Raw genomic sequence first — 23,993 nt, forward strand, 5'->3', positions numbered from 1 at the left:
GATATGAGTCGTATTAACTGTGAAAGTTAATGATGATATGAACTGGAATGAGAATGGATTGTAAGAGAATTTCCCATAAATATGTACGTTCCTACTGCACGGTCATTGACCGTTCGGTTTTCCAGTAAGTAACAGTGAAATGTTGATTCTCTCATTTAAATAGTAATCTAGTGGAGGACGAGCGTCCTCGTGTCAAAATACTCTGATTGAGCGTTCGTCCTTTAGGGTGCTCGGTTTTTATGATGAGCGCTCGTCCTAATTGGTGTTCGGTCTGATACCGAACGCTCGCTCAAAATGGCGCTCGGTTTTGAACTGAGCGTTCGTCCAAAAGTGCTCCGAATTGAGCGTTCGTCCAAAATGGCGCTCGGTTTTGAACTGAGCGTTCGTCCAAAAGTGCTCCGAATTGAGCGTTCGTCCAAAATGGTGCTCGGTCTCACACTGAGCGTTCGTCCAGCGCTCGGTTTTGAATTGAGCGTTCGTCCTAATGGTCTCGGTTTTGAATTGAGCGTTCGTCCTAATGGTCTCGGTTTTGATTGAGCGTTCGTCCTAAAGGGTGTTCGGTTTATATTGAACGCTCGTCCAAATGGTGCTCGGTTTTGAAAGGAGCGTTCGTCCTAAAAATGGGGCTCGGTCTTACACTGAGTGCTCGCTCAAAATGGTGTTCGGTTTTATTGAAAAAGCGTACGTCCAATTTCAGATTATCCACCGTTTGGTTATTTATTTAAAATTCACGAGCGTCAGTTCATTTAAATATTCTCAAGGTAAATAACGTTCGTCCAAATAGCCATTCGCGTTCGTCCAAACGAACAGTGTATTTTTCAGCCATTCGTGTTCGTCCAATAAACAGTATAATATGTATCCCAGTACGTCATTGAAATTCAGCCGTTCGTACTCTGATTCGAACGAGCGTCTTTTGGGTCTCGCTCACAGCGTTCGTCCTCGGTTTTATTGGGGATAGAACGTTCCGTTTTTTTTTTTGGTTTCATTATGAATGATGAAAATGATTATGGAATGATGAATAGTGAATGATGTACAGTATATGAAATGAAATGAAAGTATGAATATTGAACGAGCGTTCCGAGGAGGAATGACTCATGGATGATTATAAGAATTTTGTAAAGTATGACTGTGGATAGTTAATGCTGGCTGTTCGATCCTGATATTCCGTGACTACTCGTCCTCACATAGAGGGGTATGTCATGCGTGGGAATGGCAGGAGTTCCCCGTCACATAACAGTAATTTGGGCGGAACCGTTACATAACAGTAATTTGGACGGAACGGACTAACCTCGGGTGGCAGCTGATGAGAATGCCAGTTACCACACCACCCGGGTGCGTGAACGCCTGTAACTACGCAGAATTCATACAGTCCGGACAGTCAGTCGTGTATTGAGTTTTATGTTGAGCGTGCGTTGAAATAAGGACGTATGTTGAATTGTTTACTTGAATTGATGTGTTGATGCATGAATTAAATTACATAAGCTTACCCTTGCGTTTTCCTTGTGTTGTCTCGTTTTGTACGTCCGTCCTGTCATTGCAATGATCATCCGTGTGGATGTGAGCAGAGGGAGACGAGCGTTTGGAGGATGTTCTGAACGAAGAGAATCTGGTTGAAGTTGAAGTGAAGACCGAGCAGTAAGAGGTTCGGCTAGTAGTGTAGCAGTGTGCTATAATGGTTGTTCGATCACTTAGCTGTTTGCTTTTGGTTTGTACGACCGTTCGGTAATTTCCGTGTAAACCGTTCGGTCAAGTTTTAATTGTACGTTCGGCTGAAATTTGTAACTCTTGTGAGGACGTGCGGCTTTGCGCGTTCGTTCGTTATTGATGTAAGACTGTACTCAAGGACGTTTGTCCTTGAGCTTTCGTTCGTTCGATTTTATTTTTAGTAATAAAACTGTACTGTTTTATTATTAACTGTGATTTTCTAATTATATGGTTTATGACTGTATTTTTGGGATGTCACAACCTCCAACCGAATAAACGTGCTCAATCACGAAGTCATACATATTCTCAATAATATGTATAACTAATCCAATAATGGATCAAGGAAATAACCCACAATTCTCAATAATTGCTTCAAAATACTCCCACGGATTCATGCATTGCCGAACGTTATTTCCAACTCCGATACTATCTGAACGAACGTTCTGAAATCAATCCTCATAAAAGGCCGAACGCTGCCGATGAACACCAAACCTAACCGAGCTCCAAGGACGAACGCTCACAGACCAAGGACGAACGTTCACAAATTAAAGGACGAACGTTTACAAATTCAAGGACGAACGTTTAAGATCCACACCGAACACTTAAAACCGAACGCTCACTTATATCCAAAAACCGAACGCTCATTGTACCCAAAAACCGAGCGCTCACTTACACTCAAAAACCGAGCGCTCACTTACACTCAAAAACCGAACGCTCACTTATACTCCAAAACCGAACGGTCGTTAAACCCAAAAGCCGAACGCTAAGATCCATCACTTAGGCCGAACGCTAAACCATTGGACACTTTGGACGAGCGCATAATATCAGACATCTTCAAAGAACGAACGCTCATAATTCACTATTTAAATACCACTTGGACGAGCGTCCCATGTATTATGACGAACGAACGCGGACGTTCGTTCAGAACCGAACGCTCAACAATTTGGACGAACGTCCAATTTCACCAGAATTGGACGAACGTTCAGAAGTTGGCCGACCACTATTTGATCGAGCACTGTTAGGACGAACGTCCAATTTTGACTCCCCAAAATTGGACGAACGCGCATTCTGCAGAAATTCTGCAGAATCGCACCAGAGTCCAGAAAGCCCAGAAAACCTCCATTTTCATTCCCAGATTTTACCCAGTTTTGCATCAAACACTAATAACTCAAAAATCAAGGAAATAAATCAAGCTCCCCCTTACCTCTTGAAGACTTCCTTGTAAGTTTTGGGATCAATCTCCTCCTAGACGTGCAGATCAAGATCTCCTAGCAACTTCAACAGCTCTCCACTTCCTCTCCCAGATCTTGGTGCAAGAACTCCACCCTCACAAGATGCTCAACCCAGATCCTCCTCTCAGTTCTTCTAAAATTGGTACTGCTTCCCTTGGGTGCTCTTGGACGGTTGAAAAAGGGAAGAAAGGATTTCCTTCCTCTGGGTTGTTCTCCCGTTGTGGCAAGCATACACCAAAGCACTAAGTTTTGGAATAAAGGAGAGGACTTCCGAAAGCATCCAGCAGCAGCGTGAAGAAAGCTTCACGGCCTTTACAAGAAATTATAGTTTGGAAGCAAAGAAGAGAAGTCCAACACACTAGCAGCTGCAACCGTGAATGAAGAAGAAGTACATGGCCATGGCATCCGAGAGTAGATGCCCCTACTGAGACCATTCCCCCCTCATTCTCCCATTCCTATCATTGCACTCCAATAATGCACTCCCAATAGTCAAAGAGGTGGGTGACCACCATGCCCCCACCATGTCCCCCACCATCCAAAATTTACGGGTCTTACAAAATTCATACAAGATAATTATAAACAATTAACAATAATAAAATATTACTGTAAATGGTCATATAAGAATACAATATTTGACAATCATAAAAATAATCCTAATATAAAAATTCATGGGGAAACAAGAAGTTGAATCTCTGGCAGAGCCGGTTAGACAACTTCTAATCCATCCAAAAATACAATATAATTAAATAACAAGAACAATAACATGTATGGGGAAATAAGAAGTTGAATCTGGCAGAGCCGGTTAGACAACTTCTAATCCTTCCAAAAATGCAATAAAATAAATAAGTAAAGCAATAAATAGTTTGGGGAAACAAGAAGTTGAATCTGGCAGAGCCGGTTAGACAACTTCTAATCCTTCCAAAATGCAATAAAATAAATAAGTAAAGAAATAAAACGTTTGGGGAAACAAGAAGTTGAATCTGGCAGAGCCGGTTAGACAACTTCTAATCCTTCCAAAATACGATAAAAATAAACAAGGAAAGCAATAAAATGTTTGGGGAAACAAGAAATTGAATCTGGCAGAGCCGGTTAGACAATTTCTAATCCTTCCAAAATACAAAAATAAACAACTAATAACATACAAATGGCATAACATAATCAATATCACGTTTTACAACTATCACACTTGGATATCAACACAAAAGCATACTCTCATTTAAATTCAAAATCATACAGAAACAAAATACTCCATATTCAAGATTTAAGATCAGACAAAAGCAAAATATAGCATATTCAAGACTCAAGATAATACAAAAGGAGATACTCAAGGTTAGCTCCCCTTACCTCTATTCCAGACTTAGTTTCCTCTTCTCAAACCGTTCTCCGGAAACTTCCAGAATTTCCCCTCTTCAACTAGAATTTCCTCCAACTCTCTTCTCTCACAATTTCTCTAGAATTTTGGTGCAAATCTTCAGCCTCCCCCCCTTGGCTATTTATAGCCAAAATTTTTTTTTACTATTCATTTTTACTATTCATTTTTACTATTCATTTTTACTATTCACTTTTACTATTCATTTTTACTATTCAAATATTATTTTTTATTCACCATTCTTATCTCTGAATGATTAATTCTACGTGGAGTGTTCTCTTCCACAATTTATTTTAATATTTTTTTTAACTATTCACTATTCACTATTTACTATTTACTATTTACTATTCACTATTCACTTTTCTTAAAAAAAATCCTAAATAAGTTATCAAAAATTTGAAACTCTCCCTCTAGAATTACTATAATTTTATATCCAAAAATTTACATTTTTCTATCCATTAAAATTATTATTACTAATAAAATGCTAAAATTTACTATTATAAATATTTTTTCATAGGTCTTACAAATTAAGCTACCAAAATTTCTTATTAATCTTTCCACATTTTATAAACTTATATATTTTCCATTCACAAAGAAATTTATTACTACTAGTAATAAAATTATTATTATTAAAGTAAATATTTTTCATGGGTCTTACACTTTCCTTTACCATAGAAATAATCCTAAAATTCTCTTGATCATTAACTTTCAGGTTAACTTTTTCTGTGAAATTTTTTTCCCAGAAAAATTAACATTTTTCCATACAATATTATTACTTCAAATACTTTTTTTTCTTCTAAATCTGTATTAGTGATGTTTCAAACTTACTGTATTCAACTCTACAAAAAAACTTCAGTATTCCGCTCTAGCATACGTATTTAAAAGAAATAAAAAAATGTTAACTTAATTAAACTACTTTATATTTACCAGGATTTAGAAATTACTATAAATTATTTACTTTTTATATTTACATAATTAATCAGTTTAACTCGCTATATCAAGACTTTAACTGCAATACAAACATTTAACACCAAAGCTGTCTTTATCAAACTGTATCGTACCCAAAAAGGAAATTTAGGAAACTAACCATTGAAATTAGTTAGCAATTAAATTGTCAATACTGATGTCATTGCTTTTTCTGAGGATGCAATCACCATGTACACACACTCCACCAACCCACTGATTATTTTGATTCTAACTTCAATCATTAATTCTTCATTCGTTGAAGTGTCAGATCATTAGTTCCATTCTACACGTCTTATTTTGGGGGATTGGTGGAAATTCAGAAAGTGGTCCCAAAATAAATCATAATTTTGCTACCTTTTATTCATAGTGATAAGGTGACAGAAATGAGAAACGAATTCTACAACAATTTTCCGTTTTATTCAGCACCGTATGCTAAAAACAAAATTGTTCCACGTAAATACAAGAGAATCTCTCCATAACCAAAAAAAAGCACAAATGCTGAAAGAACGGACCTACAAATCTGGAAAAACCGTGACCACAGGTAATAATAATCATAGCATCATTTCTGCTATAAAAACTATACACCTCGTCGATACTCCAGTTGCTTTGTGTTCTCCAGCAAAATCTGCCAGCCAACAAAGAAACAGGATTTAAGCAGTGAAATTAATGTAAAACTTGTTTGGACTCCTCTTAGTATAATCACAAAAGTGTCAGCAGGTTCTTACTTCTCGAATGTAGTTTGCTATTGCTTTGCAGCCTTCGATTGCCAGTTGCATAACATTTTCCAAAATGTCAATTGGTAGTTTAGAATCCATCTATAGACAGTAACAACAGAAATTAGTGCAAATAAAATTAAACTAGGAGCTTTTCCATTCTAAACTACGGAATATGGCAGGGAGTGAACGAATGAAATAAGCTGGATGAGAAAAGAAAAGCATTGCATGCTTTTCATAATAATGATAGTAGTAAATTTCTGATTAAAACTTTGAAGGTTCACAATCTCAACCAGCCTTTACATAGTGGCACGTGTTCGAAACAAATTTAACTCCATAATATCAATCTAAGAATGGGAGCAATAAACTGACTGATAAACTGTCATTGGAAAAAATCTATGCCAGCCCCACCAAATGAAGTTACCCTCCCTCTCTGTTTTGTGGACCATACATGAATTTCATCCTATAATAAGGTGGCGGAAAGAATATATCAACTATATTTCTTCAGTCAAAATTTAAAGTATTAACAAAAGATCTGCAACTAAAAAAGTAAAAGATGCTGAACTGGAATTCCAAATAAAGAGTTACCAAGTATGATACTAGTGAAAATTAAGTTACACTTGATCAAACATTAACTCAGACTAAAAGAAGATTTGTCATGACATAACTCCATCAAAGGGTACAACAGCAAATCACTCTATCAGGAACCTTCGTAAGAAGTATCTGTTGATTAAAAAACAACTGATATTTGAAAAAAGATTCATGTGTACAGCAAACTATTAAGTTGTTAAATCTGAGGCGAGCTTAGATAAGCTTCTTTTGGGGATTTCCGAACATGCACCTATTCCCTCGAGTAATCAAGGGTTAAAACTCTACTGTTCTCTCCAAACTCTCTAATAACAAGAACAGTTTTTGAAGGAAGAGGAATTACAGCTTCAACACCACCAGACTCTTTACTACGTGAGTACCAATGACTGAGAGAGCAATAAAAAGTTTTCCTTTCTGTTGAACTAATTTACCTGGTTGACTACACAATAGATACAGAGAAAATAACAAGACATGAATTAACCTGAAGCAGTGTTACTTTATCCAACTTTGGCAGAATTCCTAGGGTTACATCAGGACCTCCAGCACTGTCTTCTACATAGTTCAAATCTGTACACATTCAGAAACCTTTAATAATTAGGGCAGCCCGTGCATCAGAAGTAGACAGAAACAAAACAGACATACCACACTTGTATTTAGCCAGTTCAAATTTAGAGTAAAAACAGATATATACCAAGCAGACTTGTGTTGTTAAGGTATCCGGCACTGCAGGATGTTACAAGATCACGCATAGGGATCCCAGCATCGGCAAGGGCCAAAGTTGCAGCATTTATACAAGCAGATCTAGTTCCTATAAAAGACATGTCAACATCACCCAAAATTAATGTACATATTAAATGAGTAAAGAGAGAAAATAAAATGGCAATGACAGAAGAGAATCACAAGATCCCATTATGAAGTCTTAGTTACCTCCATCTGCTTGGAGAACTTGGACATATATATCTATCTGCAAATTTAATAAGTAAAACATTAGGGAGGACTAGGGGAAAGCAAAGCACATGACAAAATAAGTTCTTAATGTGTAATAAAACCTGAGATCGAGGCAATAGATGTGTCAATATAGATGCTTCCATGGTTTGCCGAATAACCAGGGAAATTTCAGTTGATCTCCTGTAGAATGAGAACTTCAAATCACGTAGTAAAAAATAAGAAGTGATCCTATTATCCTTCTGTAAGAGAACCTTACAATGAGAACCATATTAAAACTATGAAGGAAAAGCAAAACAGGATAACATTTATATCTGCAAACATTGATGGTTAAGCCATTCAAAACTATTTAGTGAGTTTTGGCCAAAGATTACTCAAAAAAGTCAAAGCTTGCAAAAAAGATTAAAAATGAGAAAAGGCAGTAAAAGGGTGCATGGGGTTAAGCTTTTCATTGTTTTATGATACATAACCCATTGCTGAGCCTGTAGTCAGCTATATCAAAGGCATGGAGCAGCCAGCCCCAAAAACACTACAATACGTTAGTGGATAGCAAGATAGTTGTTACATAGAAAATTATGAATGCAAGATTAAAAAAAAAATTATACTGTATCACATGAACAAATGCAATATATATATATATATATTACTAATTAATAATCAAAATTTATACTCTAAAAGTCTAAACATGCATTACCACCATTGCTATTAAATTCTTACCTCAGTAAAAAGATCAAAAAGTCCAATTTACAAATTACAAGGCACTCTTAAGATAGATTCTACTAATGCAACATTCATTATCATCCTAGTAGTCTATGCTCCAATACCCTTTTGATAAGTATAAAACTACGAATATATAAAAAATAAGTGAAAGGTCAAAAAGAATAGGAAGTTAAACAAAAGCAAGTAAATGAGCAAAACCTGTCACCCTTTGATTTCCTCATGCGATCTCCAGTGCTAAAATTAGCCATGCTGTACTCACACCGAACCTATAGACATACATTGCACATAAGCAACAATTAAGTTTTTGTTACAATTCATATAAATACAGACAACATAACTTAGAAAAAAAAAACTACCAGAGCATGGTTGGTTATTTGGCTTCTATTTTGCACCTGAAATGCAGAGAAGTTACTAAAGAAAAACAGCAAATCATCTAAAGCTCAACTACAACATCAAAGTTTTTTAAATGTCTAAACCAACTAACACTGAAAAAGGATAGTTAACAATCCTTAAATTACATAGACAAATTTTCATTAGCAAGGTAAATAATTAAACAGTACCTCTCTAGGGCCATAGACGGCAGCAATAACTTTTGTATTACCCATCTCAAACATGGCAGAACTGTTTTCAAAATAAAAAAACTTTATGGTCAAATGCTTCAAATGATATCACAACTTAATTTTCTAAAAAGCTAAAATTCATTTACCCATCTGCTTTGGATACAGCACCAATTTCTGTACGAATTTGTCGCATCTACAATATACCATAAAGAGAGGAGAAAAAGTTAAAGGCAAAAGATCAGTAGAGAAAGAAATATAAAATCATAGATTTAGATCCTCTGCAGTGAAGGAATAACACTTTAGAGGATAAACTGCAGTAATAGTCATTGAGATTTTAATAACTTCATAGTTTCTTATACATGTACATATATTTTATCGCACTCTTAAATACTAAATTTTTAATAAATAGTAATAACTTCACCTTATCCTCTAAAGTGCATCTCCTCATTTTAAATAGTCGAATCCCAAAATCATGTCCAAATCACAGTTGTTAAATAGGACTGAATTCCATAGGCCAGACCTTAAAATGCTGCTTTCAATTAGCTCATTTTGTCATAGGACCAAGTTCATATATCTCACTAAAAAAGGTTGGTTAGACATCCTTAGGGTTAGAACCCTCCATTTTCTTACTTTTATCATTTGGCAAACTACAACATTTGTAGCTTTTAAGTGATAGGTTTTAATGTTTATCAGAACTAAGGTTATTGACTGCTTCTAATCTGTTTATATGTTTTTTTGCAGTTCAAAATGTGCCCTTACACATTTCCATTACCCATGGCATGGCTCATCTATGTATAACCCTTATGCAGAACTATTTGCAGATCTTATATATACTAATTAACATAAAGCTTCAGTAATTCATGACTATGTAAGAATTCATGTAGGATATTATTATTTATTAATACTCCGCATTTCATACGCTTCATGAGTATTCTTGAAAGATCTAAAGGAACCTTTTTTGGAATGAATATTAAGTGAAGAAAAAAGGAGGAAAAAAAAAGCCCAAGAAAAAAATAATAGCTGTACCTCCATGGGTCTGCGACCATCCAGTCGAAGTCCTTCTGGACTGACGTATTCCATCCTCAGGTCAATCTATGGCAGAGACAAAAAGGAGACAAAGATGAGACATAAGCAGCTGGATTTTGTTTTATTTTGCTTTATATTCTTGGCTTCAAAAAAAAAATGATATTTTCTACTAAAGTTATTGAAACAAAATGGTGAGATTTTGCAGAATCTGTGTAAGGACTTGGATTTGAGTCAGCAAAAAGGGGATGACAAGTGGAAAAGATGAGAGGTTGAGTTCTTTAAAATAAAATTACATTAGTTTTGAAACATTGATTTTTAACTCATTCCTCTTGTCTGAGAAACCATTCCTCTTCCTGCAAGCTCTCTCCTCCCCCTATATCTTCTCCGTTTCCCTTCTTCACACTGAACCATTAAATTCTCGATTAGGTGCTGCCCCAACGATCACAAAGTAGCGGGTCTTGCTCTTAGTCGATCAATTTCTCTAATCAGAACCGGTAAGAAAACCCCCTTTCTCATGTGCCCTAGGGTTGTAAGCATGTGATTGAACTTGTTGCATGCAACCCATTTCGTTTTCTTCCGTAATCTAGCTTCTATTGGGTTCTAAGATTCATTTTCTATCATCAATTGATGATTTATAGGTGATTCTAACATTTTGAGAGTGCAAGCAAGTGGTCTAGGGTTCCTACTTGAGCTTGGTTGTCTACACTAGAGGTAAGGGGAGCTAGTTCTACTTTTGATTTTACTGTGTGGAGTGAATGCATGATAAAATTTGTAGTGGTTTGTGGTGGAAGCATGAACTTGGTTCTAGCTAAACTTGAAATGCATGTATGGAAGTGTGTGTTATGTGTATTTGGTGATTGATGTCTATAAACTGTTTGGAATGACTTAGAATGATGGAATTGTGTATGTTGGAACTGTTTTAGCGTGAAAATTCTGTGGTAGTGCTGTTAGAAAGGAAATAAAGTGTCTTTAGGGTCAATTTTAGGCCATTTTAGAGGAAGTGAGGTAGGGATTTTGAGTAAATGAAGGCTGCAGTGTTCCTGGACTGTTTGGGCAGCCTAGACAAGTCCATTGTGACTTGTTAGAAACATAAGAGTGGTCGGAAACATGTTCCAAGTAGTAGAATCAAATTTGGGTCCCTAAGTTGTTGAAGTTAGTGTTTTGGAGCTGAAAGTGAACTTTAATCACTTAAAAATGGTAGTAGGAATGCTTAGAATCAGTTGGACAAGTTTAATTAAGTCTAAAACGAGAATTAAGAGTCTAAGAAGTTGAGAAAAGTGGTTAGAAATGGTCAAAGGGAGGTTCTGTTACCATTATGCAGAATTCTGCATAATTCTGCAGAATTCTGCAGAATGCGCAAACTGACCGTTCGTCCATGTCAGATTTGAACGCTCGGTCATGCCATGTGCTGAGTGACGTTTGGTCAAATGTTGGTTTGATTAGCGTTCGTCCTTGTCTGGGGAGCGTTCGGTCTTAGGGGATGATATTAACAGCGTTCGGTCATTGGTTTAAATAACGATCGCTCAAGTTATGGTTTAGTAACGATCGCTCAGGTGTTGGTTAGTAGCGTTCGTTCAGTTGATGGTTTAATTAGCGTTCGGTCAGAGGTTGAATTAGTAGCGAGCGTCCATAAGTAATAGCGAGCGTTCATGTTGGTGGCGTTCGGCCTTGGTTTAGTTGCGATTGTGAGTGTTCGGCCTTAAGTTTGTATTCTTAGGGTTGAATCTTAAGCGTCCGGTCTTGATATTGGTTAGTGATCGCTAGCGCTCGGTCTTCATGTTTGATCGTTGAGCGTTCGTCCAAACAAAGTCCGCCCAAGGGATTTTGACGTTCGTTCAAACAGTGTCCGACCAATGGGTTTTGGACGTTCGTTCAAACAGTGTCCTCCCAAGGGCTCTTGGCGCTCGTCCAAATAGTGTTCGTCCAGTGGTGATATTTTCTGTTATGTTTTCTCTCATTCCAATAAGTTATGTTATTTAAATATTTCGGTTACAATTTATGAATGCATCTTCATGTGATCCATATTGGTTGAAAGTGTATGGTTATAAGTGGTTTATGATGTACATTGTTGATCCAAAAGGAATATCATAAGATTTAAAATGGTAGGATTGAATCGGAAATTTAGATCTCTCGGTGGGATCAGTTAGTGTATTGAATGAATGTAAGAGGCTTCCATATGGGGGTTATCCCTAACACTCCAACGGTCTTTCATTCTCACTTAGAGAGGATTGACGCGTGTGGTGGGAGTAGTGGGAGGTCCTAGGGTAGACGCTATCACTGGAGGTCTATTCCGCGGTAACGGACTAGCCTTGTGTATGGTCGGGTGGAACCCCTCGGCAATGGCTTTGCAAAGCAGTAGAGGCCATCACAAGTGCACAACCCGCCCCAGCTCTACATACATTCTATGTCCGGACGTGTCTAGAGTCTTAACATGATAGGATGCTTGTCTTGATGAGTTTTATGAAATGAATGCTTATGTTTATGATGACTAAGGTGTTTATATGTGTATGTATATTCTGGTAACTGCTAGATTGATTGAAAATGAATTGTATGTGTTGCATGTGTTTGCCTTTCCCCTTGCGATGATCATCCAATCCTTTGGATGTGAGCAGTAGGTGATGATGTACCTTTGGAGCAAGCTTTGGAAGTTGAGGAAGACCCAGCCCCTAATGCTTAGGATTTCTACTAGCTAAACAACTCTTTATTTTGAAAGACTTCTAGCCTTCATTTTAGCATGATCTGTGTTTTGGAGAATTATGAACTTGTACTTAAGTTTTAAAGTTTCCCAGCCAGACTTGGATAACTGTACTCCTTAATTCTATCTATTGTGTACTCTTAACTGCTTTCTATTATTATAATCGCTGCATTCTACATATATACATTGTTATATATTTTGGGATGTCAGCATGTGACACCCGGGCACTGATGAGAGTGCGGGGAGTGACGCCGGTGCAAGTAGCATGGTGCAGGGGGCATAGACAAGGAGCAGCTCCTGGCAAGGCTTCCGGTGGAAGGGGTACATGGATGAATCGAACATACACCGGAATGAGAGGGATCTGGAGACTATATAGGTATGGGACTATACCATTGAAGGATAGCTTAAAGGAATTGATTTGACTACTCATATCACCAAATGCATTTGCTTTTCGGTTGCCCGACTCATAAGAACTCCATGGTTAAGCGTGCTTAGCCTAGAGTAATTCTAGGATGGGTGACCTTCTGGGAAGTTTTCCCGGAAAGTGTGCGAGTGAGGACAAAGCACACTAGAAAGCCTAGTGGTGATCTGTGGGGGCAGTCGACGGTCCTTGTGACGTTACAATCTACCGAACAAACTCCAGTTGCTCCTAAAGATTAGGATGTAAACAAGGTTACAAAAAATCAAGCAATCTGAACTTTGAATGAATATCATATAGACAACAAAGTCACCACTCACCACCCAATCCCTATTTTCTGTTAAACTCGTAAAAGTTGCTATGCTTTTCTAATTTAATCAATTCAACATTTACAACCAAGAAAAATGGAGTTTACGACAGCTTTGTATAAGCTTCAAACATTGAACATCTTGATAACCAATTACTCCTATACTATATCGTTCTCTCAATCAAACTTATAACCCTTCCTTGCCCTTTGTATCGATCTCACAAAAACTCTTCTTAAAAATCCTACATCTTGAACTTGCATACCACTCAACCATAAAATTGATCTATAGCATAACCGAGTCACTAAAATCATTGCTCTGTGTTGTTAGTTTATTAAGTGGGAAGGGAACACTGTCCTTCTCATATATAATTGACCCAAATCTTTCTTCTGTAACTATTAAACTAAAAGCCTGCTCATTCTCCTTTAGAAATTTGTTGAAATTCGGGGAGTGCTAGAATAAAATAAAAATAATAACAGTATGCAGATTGAATTTGCTTCGAGAACCACCCCTTTACAATATCTTTCTGTCCGTGGTGTACTTTCCTCTTTTTCTTTGCTTGCAGTAAGATTAAGAGCAAACTTAAATGTTTAAAAGGGTAGGGACACGACCAGATTTATTTTCTTCAAATGCGTTGTTATTTTGTTGTTTGCTGATTTCTAATATTTATTTCTGCAATATTATTTACCTAGTGCCCCACTTATTGGGTAAATGTTTGTTGTTGTCTATATGATATTCATTCAAAGTTCAGATTGCTTGATTTTTTGTAACCTTGTTTTCATCCTAATCTTTACAGAGCAACTGGAGTTTGTTCGGTATGTTTTCAATTGAGCAGTGTTATTAATTCGAACTGCTCTCTCACTCATCTCACTGCATGACCCACAAACTACTTGAGCCAACACAAACTTTTAAATGGCTCAGATTCATCAAAATCTCACCATTTTGTTTTAATAACTTTAGTAGAAAATATCATTTTTTTTTGGAAGCCAAGAATATAAAGCAAATAAAAACAAAATCCAGCTGCTTATGTCTCATCTTTGTCTCCCTTTTGTCTCTGCCATAGATTGACCTGAGGATGGAATACGTCAGGCCAGAAGGACTTCGACTGGATGGTCGTAGACCCATGGAGGTACAGCTATTATTTTTTTCTTGGGCTTTTTTTTTCCTCCTTTTTTCTTCACTTAATATTCATTCCAAAAAAGGTTCCTTTAGATCTTTCAAGAATACTCATGAAGCGTATGAAATGCGGAGTATTAATAAATAATAATATCCTACATGAATTCTTACATAGTCATGAATCACTGAAGCTTTATGTTAATTAGTATATATAAGATCTGCAGATAATTCTGCATATGGGTTATACATAGATGAGTGATGGACAAATTTGTAAGCACCAAAATATGATGTCACAAACTTGTTTCACAATCGGCAAGTATGACCGAATCGTTCAAGTAATAAACTTGGTAAGACCAAGTATCGTTCTTCCCAAAGGACTCACGGCCTAGTTTAGTTATGTGATTTGTTGATTAGCTAAGACTTACAAACAAAATAATTGGATTTTAATATGCAAGACGAAAAATAAACATGTATGCATGAAGTTTGATCAATGGCAAAGACAAAAGATAAACACTTTCAATGGAATATATGAATATGTTGTTGGGGGTCAATTTCATCTCATCCACTCTCATACATTTTAGGAATTCAACATTCAAATCATCATTGTTAATGCCACTCTCTAAAGTACCATTCTAGATGGCTTCTCCCTAATCACGAGTTCATACAATTCCTAGCATTCCTAATGATTAGTTCATAAGCGCAGGAGCTTAACGACAACCAATATAATATTGGGAGAAATTCCCCGGATCTAGACTTCCCCGTACGTGCCCGTATCGACAAAACCAATAATCATGCATTAGAATGAGTTAAACAATGCAAGCATTAAGCAAAGAGGAAAAACCCTAACTAATGATGAAAGAAAGCATATATCTTAATTCAAAGATGCAAGCATAAATTCCATATATGAGAGCTTCAAGAGATTACATTGATTCCCCAACAAACATACAAGGTTTAGTTCACCATATTCATGGTGAACCTAGATGAATTACAATGAAAGTATGAAAGAATAAACCCAATAAAGGTGAAGAGGTAGCCTGAGCATCCAAGATCCTCCTTCAAAGGGGTGGAAGAGAGAGTGTTTGCCTTGTTTCTGCCAAAGATGTCTAACCCTAGGACGTGCAAGTCCTTATATACTATTCTAGAATTACAAAAGATTACAAAAGCCCAAGTCCATAAAAGTGCCGCTCAGCGGTAAATACCGCTCAGCGGTGGTTGCGCTTCACGTTTCTTCCCCTCAGTGGCCAGTTTGCCCCTCAGCGTGACTCCCGCAACCTCCTGAGTGCCGCTCAGCGGTAAATTGCCGCTGAGCGGTGCCTTCGGCTTCTACTTTTGCACTCTTTCTTGTCTTTTCTAATGTCATCTCTCTCCTTCTTCACTTCTTTCACCAAATTCACCTCAAAACTTGCACAAAAACACTTAAATCAAGCATAAACCTGTCCAGCTCTCTTATTTCTGAAAATATGGATAAAAGGCATGATTTCAAGCTAGTTTCTAAGTCTAAAGGTTGCTTTTAGTATCAATTTTAAGCATGAAAATAACAGTTTTTCAACTGTTATCACAACCCCAAACTTAGAACTTTGCTTGTCCTCAAGCAAACAAAATGTAACTCCATCTCCAACCAATTCATATGATGGTTCACTCATTCAAAATTCTCTTTTGAAGATAAGTAACAACTTCACTCAAACTTATGACCAAGAGTTCAATTAAGATGTGCACATGCTTTAGTGTTTCACAAAGTCATCTAGATTCCAACAAATGCTATTTTTCATGAATGATCAATCAATTAAGCATGGATGTTCATGTACTTATGGAATATTTCCTCACTAGGTAAAGTGTTTCACTCAACACACAAGTGTATAAGAGGTAAAGTGTTTCACTCATTCACTCTACTATCACAATGTCACATGAATCAACTTTGCCTTTCATTTTACCACAATCAAAAACATTCACAAGCATGCATCATCACAAGGACTTTTCAATGGCTTATAACGTGGCTGGGCTAACAAGAAAATTGGTTTTTCTGGATCACAAAATCCTTGAGTTAAGAGAATCATAACAACACAATCATCTTATTCATTCCCAACTTGCCTTTTTGCTTTTGCATTTGCATTTGCATTGAGCTTTACTTCTTTTTCTTTTCTTTTCTTTTTCTTATTCTTTTCATATTCTTACTTTTTAGCTCTTAGCTCAATGCTTTTCCTTTTTCATGTTTCCCCAACAACCCCAAACTTGAACATTTAACAATACCACATAAGATCTTCTACTTAACTCAAGGTAAAGATTTTCAATCAAGGGTGTTCAGTGTATGTTCAAGGCTTTGGGTTGAAAGGATAGAACACAAAGTGTTCTCTTTTAGTAGGCTAACTTTATGAATTTGGCCAATAAAAAGGGTTTTAAAAACACGGCCTTGATCACATGATGCAAAACAAGCAATTGATTCAATCATAGAAAACCTGGGCAAAATCATTCATGCTTTCAAAGTAATAGCATTCAACAATAACAACTCTGGAGCTCAAAACCTCACATACAAGCTCATTCACATTTGACATACACATCCTGCTTAATTTCACAATCACAATCATGATATCATGCATTTGTTCACAAAGCTTGTGAATCACCTGTATAAGCATTTAATGTGCACATCATCTCAACATCAATCAGTCAATAAGCATCATCAAGCATTACTCATCAAACAATCACAGTTAATAGCAAACCATCATAATAAACCAGATGTTCAATAGAGTACATCAAACCCTAATCTAAAAACAAAAACAAATAAGTTCAGAAAACTTAAACCACAAAAGCATAATCATATGATAGCATTCATCAGTAAATGCTATCTCAGCTCCTCATCAGTCTGAGCTGTCCTCTGTATCTTCCTCTTCCTCTTCATCATCATCATCATCAAATGCATCCTCCTCCTCAGCTTCATCTTCTTCCATATCTCCTGCTGAAGCTTCAGCTGCTCCAGCTCCTCCATGTACTGGTTCTTCTGGCCACGCTACCACATTATGGAATTCATCCATAGTCCACCTGTGGGTTGGAGGTGTATCATACATCCCCACTATCATTTCAGCAGTGGCCACCTGCCCTCTGTGGATGGACTGCAACTGAGCACCTATAAGAGACATATACATGTCCCTCATCTGGAATGGTTCTGCTTCATGTGTATCAGCAGATGTCTGGCTCTGTGCTGATCCTCTCTCTCTACGAGCTCGGCGTGGTGGAACTGGCTGAGCTATATCCTCACCTCCACAGTACTGTCTGTAATAGGCCTCATCAATAGCTTTTCTTGGCCTCTCAAATGGTGGAGCAGAAGTGTCCACCCCAGCTAGTTTGCAAAGGTGAGTGATCAAAGAAGGATGTCCTAGTGGTGCTTTGTTGTTTGAGGTATTCGCGCACACACTAATTTCATCAGCTATCACCTGCCCAACATTAACATTTAAGTTCCTGATAGCACAGTAGATGAATAGTGCCCTGCTGAGAGTAATATCTGACACATGTGAACATGGCTGAATGTTGGCATGAGAAAACGCCATCCAATACTTTGCAAGAGGAGTCAAATCTGTCCTCCTAATGTTAACCACTGCGCCAGATCTATTCCTTTGGAAGTGTCCTCCAGGTATACACAACACTCTCTCCACATCCTCAAAATCAGCACCTTCCTCCATGCTAAGAGCAAACTGGCATTGCTCACCAGCCCACACAGTATCCAGGAAGTTGTTGATAGAATCAGGATCATACCTAATAGCATGGCCTCTGACATATCCCAAATAATTCTCAGCTGGATAGTCACCAATCTTCTTTGCATTGGTGTAGAATTCCTTCACCACAGCTATGTTGGCAGGTGCTGGATAAGTGGCTAGCTTTCCCCAATCATTCCCTAACACTTGCTCTCCAAATTGCGGAGCAAAGTTAGGTATCATTCCAACCTTTCTCTCCATTAGAAGTCTCCTGTCCTGAACCACCCTAAAGTGCTTCTCATGTTTCCTAGAGAGGAACCTGCTAGAGTGGGGTTGCTCTGGTTCCTTTTCCTTCCTCTTGGTTGCCATGGTTTTCAATCTCTTTCCTGAAGAGGATGCCATTCCTGCATTCAGACATAAATACAAAACCACAGAACATGATGTTAATCATTAGTATAACACAGAACACAACTCCTTTCGAAGCTAAACCACCGCTGAGGGCTAGAATTTCCCCTCAGCGCCACCAGTGCCACATACCAACACGCAACAAACCAGAAAAATCAAATCTGGCAGAGTGCCGCTCAGCGGTAACTGCCGCTCAGCGGTGATCTGCAGATTTTTGAAAATCTCATTTTAAAACTGTCCTAACTCCACCCAAATGCAATTTTCAGTTTTCCAGTTCATAATCATGCAGTTTAATCGGTTCAAACATCAAATATATAATCAAATCATGCATAGAAATCAAAACCCCTAAATATTCATGCTTTGACAATCACATTCAAATTCAAGAACCCTAGAATGAACAAAATGCATTTACTTACTTGGGTGGAGATGCTAGATGCTATGAGAATGCTTCCAAACTAGATTACTCTCTTCCAACCCCAAACTTTGATGGCACACTAGTGAAAAAGTGAGTGAAAGAGAGATTTTCTAAAGAGGGAAGAGTGAAAAGATGTGGAAAACCTAAGAGAAGATGTGTGGAAGTGTTTGTGCAGAGAAGAGCTTGAAAGAATGAAAAATTGCGCAGCTTAGGGTTTAAAAATACCCTAATGGGCTCGGGTTCCGCTAAGGGGAACTTAAGCCCAACTGCGATAGTACCGCTCAGCGGTAATTGCCGCTCAGCGGCACTTTCGTGAAGTGCTCCTCTCCTTCTTTTCTTAACCTACGTGCCTTCCCTACATGCCCCTCATGGGTTCCCTGCAATTCAATGTTAAAAATGCTTATGCAAATCCTAACTAAAATAAAACAAACAGAAACAATCAATCAACTGGGTTGCCTCCCAGGTAGCGCTTGTTTAACGTCACGAGCCTGACCCAAAATCCACCAACACCCATCAGTAGGTGTTTCAAACTTACCAGCACCCGTCAGTAGGTGCAAAATTTTCTCACCAACACCCATCAGTAGGTGTTACAAACCTAGTATCCTTCAGTAGATACTTAACCACCTAGCATCCTTCAGTAGATGCTAGATTCAACAAAATAATGTCCAGAATAATGTTCACAGATTAAAAGTTACAAAACCAAAACAAATCAAAAGTTTGTAAATCCACTGGGTTGCCTCCCAGCAAGCGCTCCTTTAACGTCATTAGCTTGACCTTGTTAAAGCTCATGTTCCATCTTCTTTATAGTTGATGTAGTCCTTCCACCAACCTTTCAACTGCTTCCTTTGGACTGTTTTGGATCCTCTAGAATATGGAGACTCTATCTCTATCATCTCCTTCTCTTTAAAGCCTTTTATAACCCACAACTTGTTCTTGAGTCTTACAGGTGTGCCAAGTTGGAGTCTTATTTTCTTCCAGTCTCTAGGAACTTCTTCTCCTTTTCCAATCTCTTCTACCTTGTTTACCTGAAAAAACAAACAATGGTTATCTAAAACTTCAAGATTTTCATCCTTACCTCTAGTCATGGGTGCATCTCGAAATGCAGCTTTGTAACTAGCCTCTTCCTCCTCTGCTTGTTTTTCATCTTTGAAGACATCCACCACCACTCTCTCCTCTCTGTCTTGGAGAACCACTATACCTTCATTCACATCTATGATAGCCCTGGCCGTTTTCATAAACGGTCTTCCAAGTATAAAAGGTATCTTCTCGGTTTCCATCTTCATCACCACAAAGTCTGCCAAGAACTGAAGTTTGCCCACACAAACTACAACGTCTTCTGCAATCCCACATGGCTCTTTTGAAGATCCATCGGCCATTACTAAATTAACCTTTACCTCTCTTGCTTGCCCTTAGTTACCTTAGATTGTGGGAAGTATTTATTTAAAAATTTTGTAACCACTGCTTCCCACTCTGTGAAACTTTCTTCTGGAAAAGAGTTCAACCAAAGCTTAGCATTGCCTCCCAATGAGAAAGGAAACAAGCTAAGTTTGATAGCTTCGTCTGGCACCCCATTAATTTTGACCGTGTTGCAGATCTCATTAAAGGTAGTAAGGTGCTCATATGGGCTTTCGTGAGATAACCCATTAAATTGATTACTCTTCACCAATTGAATTAATGCTGGCTTGACCTCCATATTGGCTGCATTGACTCTAGGTCTAGCTATGCTGTTGAAGTGCTGAGGTCCAGCAAGATTAGTGTAATCTGCAAGAGTTCTTCTAACATTATTATTGTTCTCCATACTCCCTGTGCTATGAACAGAACCTTGTGGTGATGATTGTAGGAGAGTTTCTGGAGAAGGGAAAAGTTCTCTAGACGTTCTGATTCTTCTCCTCCTTCTACTCTCGTCTAGACCTTCAAGAAGTGGTTCTGTTGTTTTCTTACTTCTAGTTCGAATTGCTTCCTGCATACACAAGAAAACAAAACCCTAGAAAAGATTTGTTAGCACAAAAAGATATAGAAGAAAAGATATATTCAGAAGAAAAAAAAAATTTAGAAGATAGAATCAAATAAGATAGAATAAAATAAAACCTAATCTAAAAAATAAAATCTAATAAAATCTAACCTACTCTAAAAGATAAAATAAAATCTAACCTAACCTAAAAGATAAAATAAAATCTAATCAAATCAAATCTAAAATAAAATCTAATCTAATCTAAAAAGATAAAAAGATAGAATAAAATAAAAACAGAAAAATAAAAACAGAAATTCAAAATTAAAGTCAAAGATAATCAATAATCACACAAATTAACCAGTTAAACCACGAGTCCCCGGCAACGGCGCCAAAAACTTGATGGACAAATTTGTAAGCACCAAAATATGATGTCACAAACTTGTTTCATAATCGGCAAGTATGACCGAATCGTTCAAGTAATAAACTTGGTAAGACCAAGTATCGTTCTTCCCAAAGGACTCACGGCCTAGTTTAGTTATGTGATTTGTTGATTAGCTAAGACTTACAAACAAAATAATTGGATTTTAATATGCAAGACGAAAAATAAACATGTATGCATGAAGTTTGATCAATGGCAAAGACAAAAGATAAACACTTTCAATGGAATATATGAATATGTTGTTGGGGGTCAATTTCATCTCATCCACTCTCATACATTTTAGGAATTCAACATTCAAATCATCATTGTTAATGCCACTCTCTAAAGTACCATTCTAGATGGCTTCTCCCTAATCACGAGTTCATACAATTCCTAGCATTCCTAATGATTAGTTCATAAGCGCAGGAGCTTAACGACAACCAATATAATATTGGGAGAAATTCCCCGGATCTAGACTTCCCCGTACGTGCCCGTATCGACAAAACCAATAATCATGCATTAGAATGAGTTAAACAATGCAAGCATTAAGCAAAGAGGAAAAACCCTAACTAATGATGAAAGAAAGCATATATCTTAATTCAAAGATGCAAGCATAAATTCCATATATGAGAGCTTCAAGAGATTACATTGATTCCCCAACAAACATACAAGGTTTAGTTCACCATATTCATGGTGAACCTAGATGAATTACAATGAAAGTATGAAAGAATAAACCCAATAAAGGTGAAGAGGTAGCCTGAGCATCCAAGATCCTCCTTCAAAGGGGTGGAAGAGAGAGTGTTTGCCTCGTTTCTGCCAAAGATGTCTAACCCTAGGACGTGCAAGTCCTTATATACTATTCTAGAATTACAAAAGATTACAAAAGCCCAAGTCCATAAAAGTGCCGCTCAGCGGTAAATACCGCTCAGCGGTGGTTGCGCTTCACGTTTCTTCCCCTCAGTGGCCAGTTTGCCCCTCAGCGTGACTCCCGCAACCTCCTGAGTGCCGCTCAGCGGTAAATTGCCGCTGAGCGGTGCCTTCGGCTTCTACTTTTGCACTCTTTCTTGTCTTTTCTAATGTCATCTCTCTCCTTCTTCACTTCTTTCACCAAATTCACCTCAAAACCTGCACAAAAACACTTAAATCAAGCATAAACCTGTCCAGCTCTCTTATTTCTGAAAATATGGATAAAAGGCATGATTTCAAGCTAGTTTCTAAGTCTAAAGGTTGCTTTTAGTATCAATTTTAAGCATGAAAATAACAGTTTTTCAACTGTTATCAATGAGCCATGCCATGGGTAATGGAAATGTGTAAGGGCACATTTTGAACTGCAAAAAAGCATATAAACAGATTAGAAGCAGTCAATAACCTTAGTTCTGATAAACATTAAAATCTATCAGGATGGACGAACGCCCGAGGAGAGGTCGATTGAAGCTGCGCGAATACAAACCGGACCTCCTCGAAGCTTCTCCGACGAAGAATACACAACGGAAAATGACAAAAACAGAGGGTTAAACTCGATAGAAACCCTAGAAATGGAAGGAATCCCAATATGAACCGATTAATCGGTTCAAAATGAAGATTGAACGGTGGAAAAGGTTTCGAACGAATCAAAAGTAATTTTAATCGGCTAAAATCAGAGAAAATGATGAAGGATGAAGAAACCCTAGACAAATGTGCAGATGATTTGGTGACAGTGGAAGAAAGATGAAGAAACTTGTGAATCTGATACTTACGGAGGAGAAGAGATGGATTTGTGATGAAGAATGGCTGGCGACGAGGAAACTCTTGAGTGGAAGAACGAGATGTGGTTCTGCGAGATGGAGAAAAAGCTCTCACGAAAGAGAGAATGTGGCTGTGCGTGTCTGATGTGTGAGAAGAAAAGCAAATGATGTGGAATGAGGTAGCGGACGCGTGGCTGAAGAAGGAATTGAAAAACGCTGACGCATGCGAGGTGGCAGCGAAGGAGAGGTGGCGTGGAGGAATGAGTAGCACCGTGGAATTTTGGAGAAATGGAAAAATGAGAGTGTGCTTGGAAGGTGGCTAGAGGGAGTCTTTGGACTCTCTAGCCTATGACTTTCAAGAGAGAATTATTCTGATTTCAGAAATATAATTCTCATTCAGCTCAAAAGTGACAATACAATAGAGGAGCTGGGTATTTATCTTGAGTTAATTGTTTTCTTAAAGATAAGAATAACTCAAGATTTGAATTGTCATATTTTGAAAATGTTTTCATGACAATTGGTTTGAAAGAGAAGTCAAAAATTGAAAAGTAATCAATTATTGGAAAAGAAGTAAAGATTTGGAAACCTTCCCTTGTTTGTTCCACAGTCTTTGAAAGAATAGGATTTGTCATCAGTAACGATTTCTCCTTTTCTTTCTTCTCTCTTTCTTGCCTTTCTCTCTTTTCTTCTTCTTTTCTCTCTTCTTCTCTTCTTAATTCCTCTCTTCTTCTCTCTTTTCTTTTCTCTATTTCTTCTCTTCTTAATTTCTCTCTTTTTCTCTCTTCTCTTTTCTCTATTTCTTCTCTCTCTCTCTTCTCTTCTTCTTTCCTTTCTTCCTTTTCTTTTCTCTCAATCTCTCTTTCTCTTTTCTTATCCTTGATCTCCTTAAGTCTTGCCCCAAATTCTAATTCTCTACGAAGAAACCCATGATTATTTAAACTCTCAAGAAATAATTTTCCATCATTAATGCAATCCCTAATTAGTTCTAGGTTTCTTTTAATGCTTGAAGGCACAAACTTTCTTCTCATGCAAGCTTTTAA

General features: G+C 37.6%; 1 pseudogene across 1 annotated transcript; it reads right to left on the minus strand.

Moving 5' to 3' along the window:
* Positions 1-5,848: 5,848 nt before the first annotated feature.
* On the minus strand, positions 5,849-8,524 carry LOC148195784 (exosome complex component RRP41 homolog; annotated as a pseudogene). The gene is made up of 7 exons (XR_015781030.1): positions 8,436-8,524; positions 7,622-7,700; positions 7,500-7,536; positions 7,264-7,380; positions 7,054-7,139; positions 5,997-6,086; positions 5,849-5,896 (listed from the first exon to the last, which is right to left on the minus strand). The product of XR_015781030.1 is annotated as an exosome complex component RRP41 homolog (transcript).
* Between the last annotated feature and the right edge of the window lie 15,469 nt (positions 8,525-23,993).

Source organism: Vigna umbellata, chromosome 7 (assembly GCF_029865625.1).
Source record: "Vigna umbellata cultivar VRB3 chromosome 7, Vumbellata_1.0, whole genome shotgun sequence".
Lineage (NCBI taxonomy): Eukaryota > Viridiplantae > Streptophyta > Magnoliopsida > Fabales > Fabaceae > Vigna > Vigna umbellata.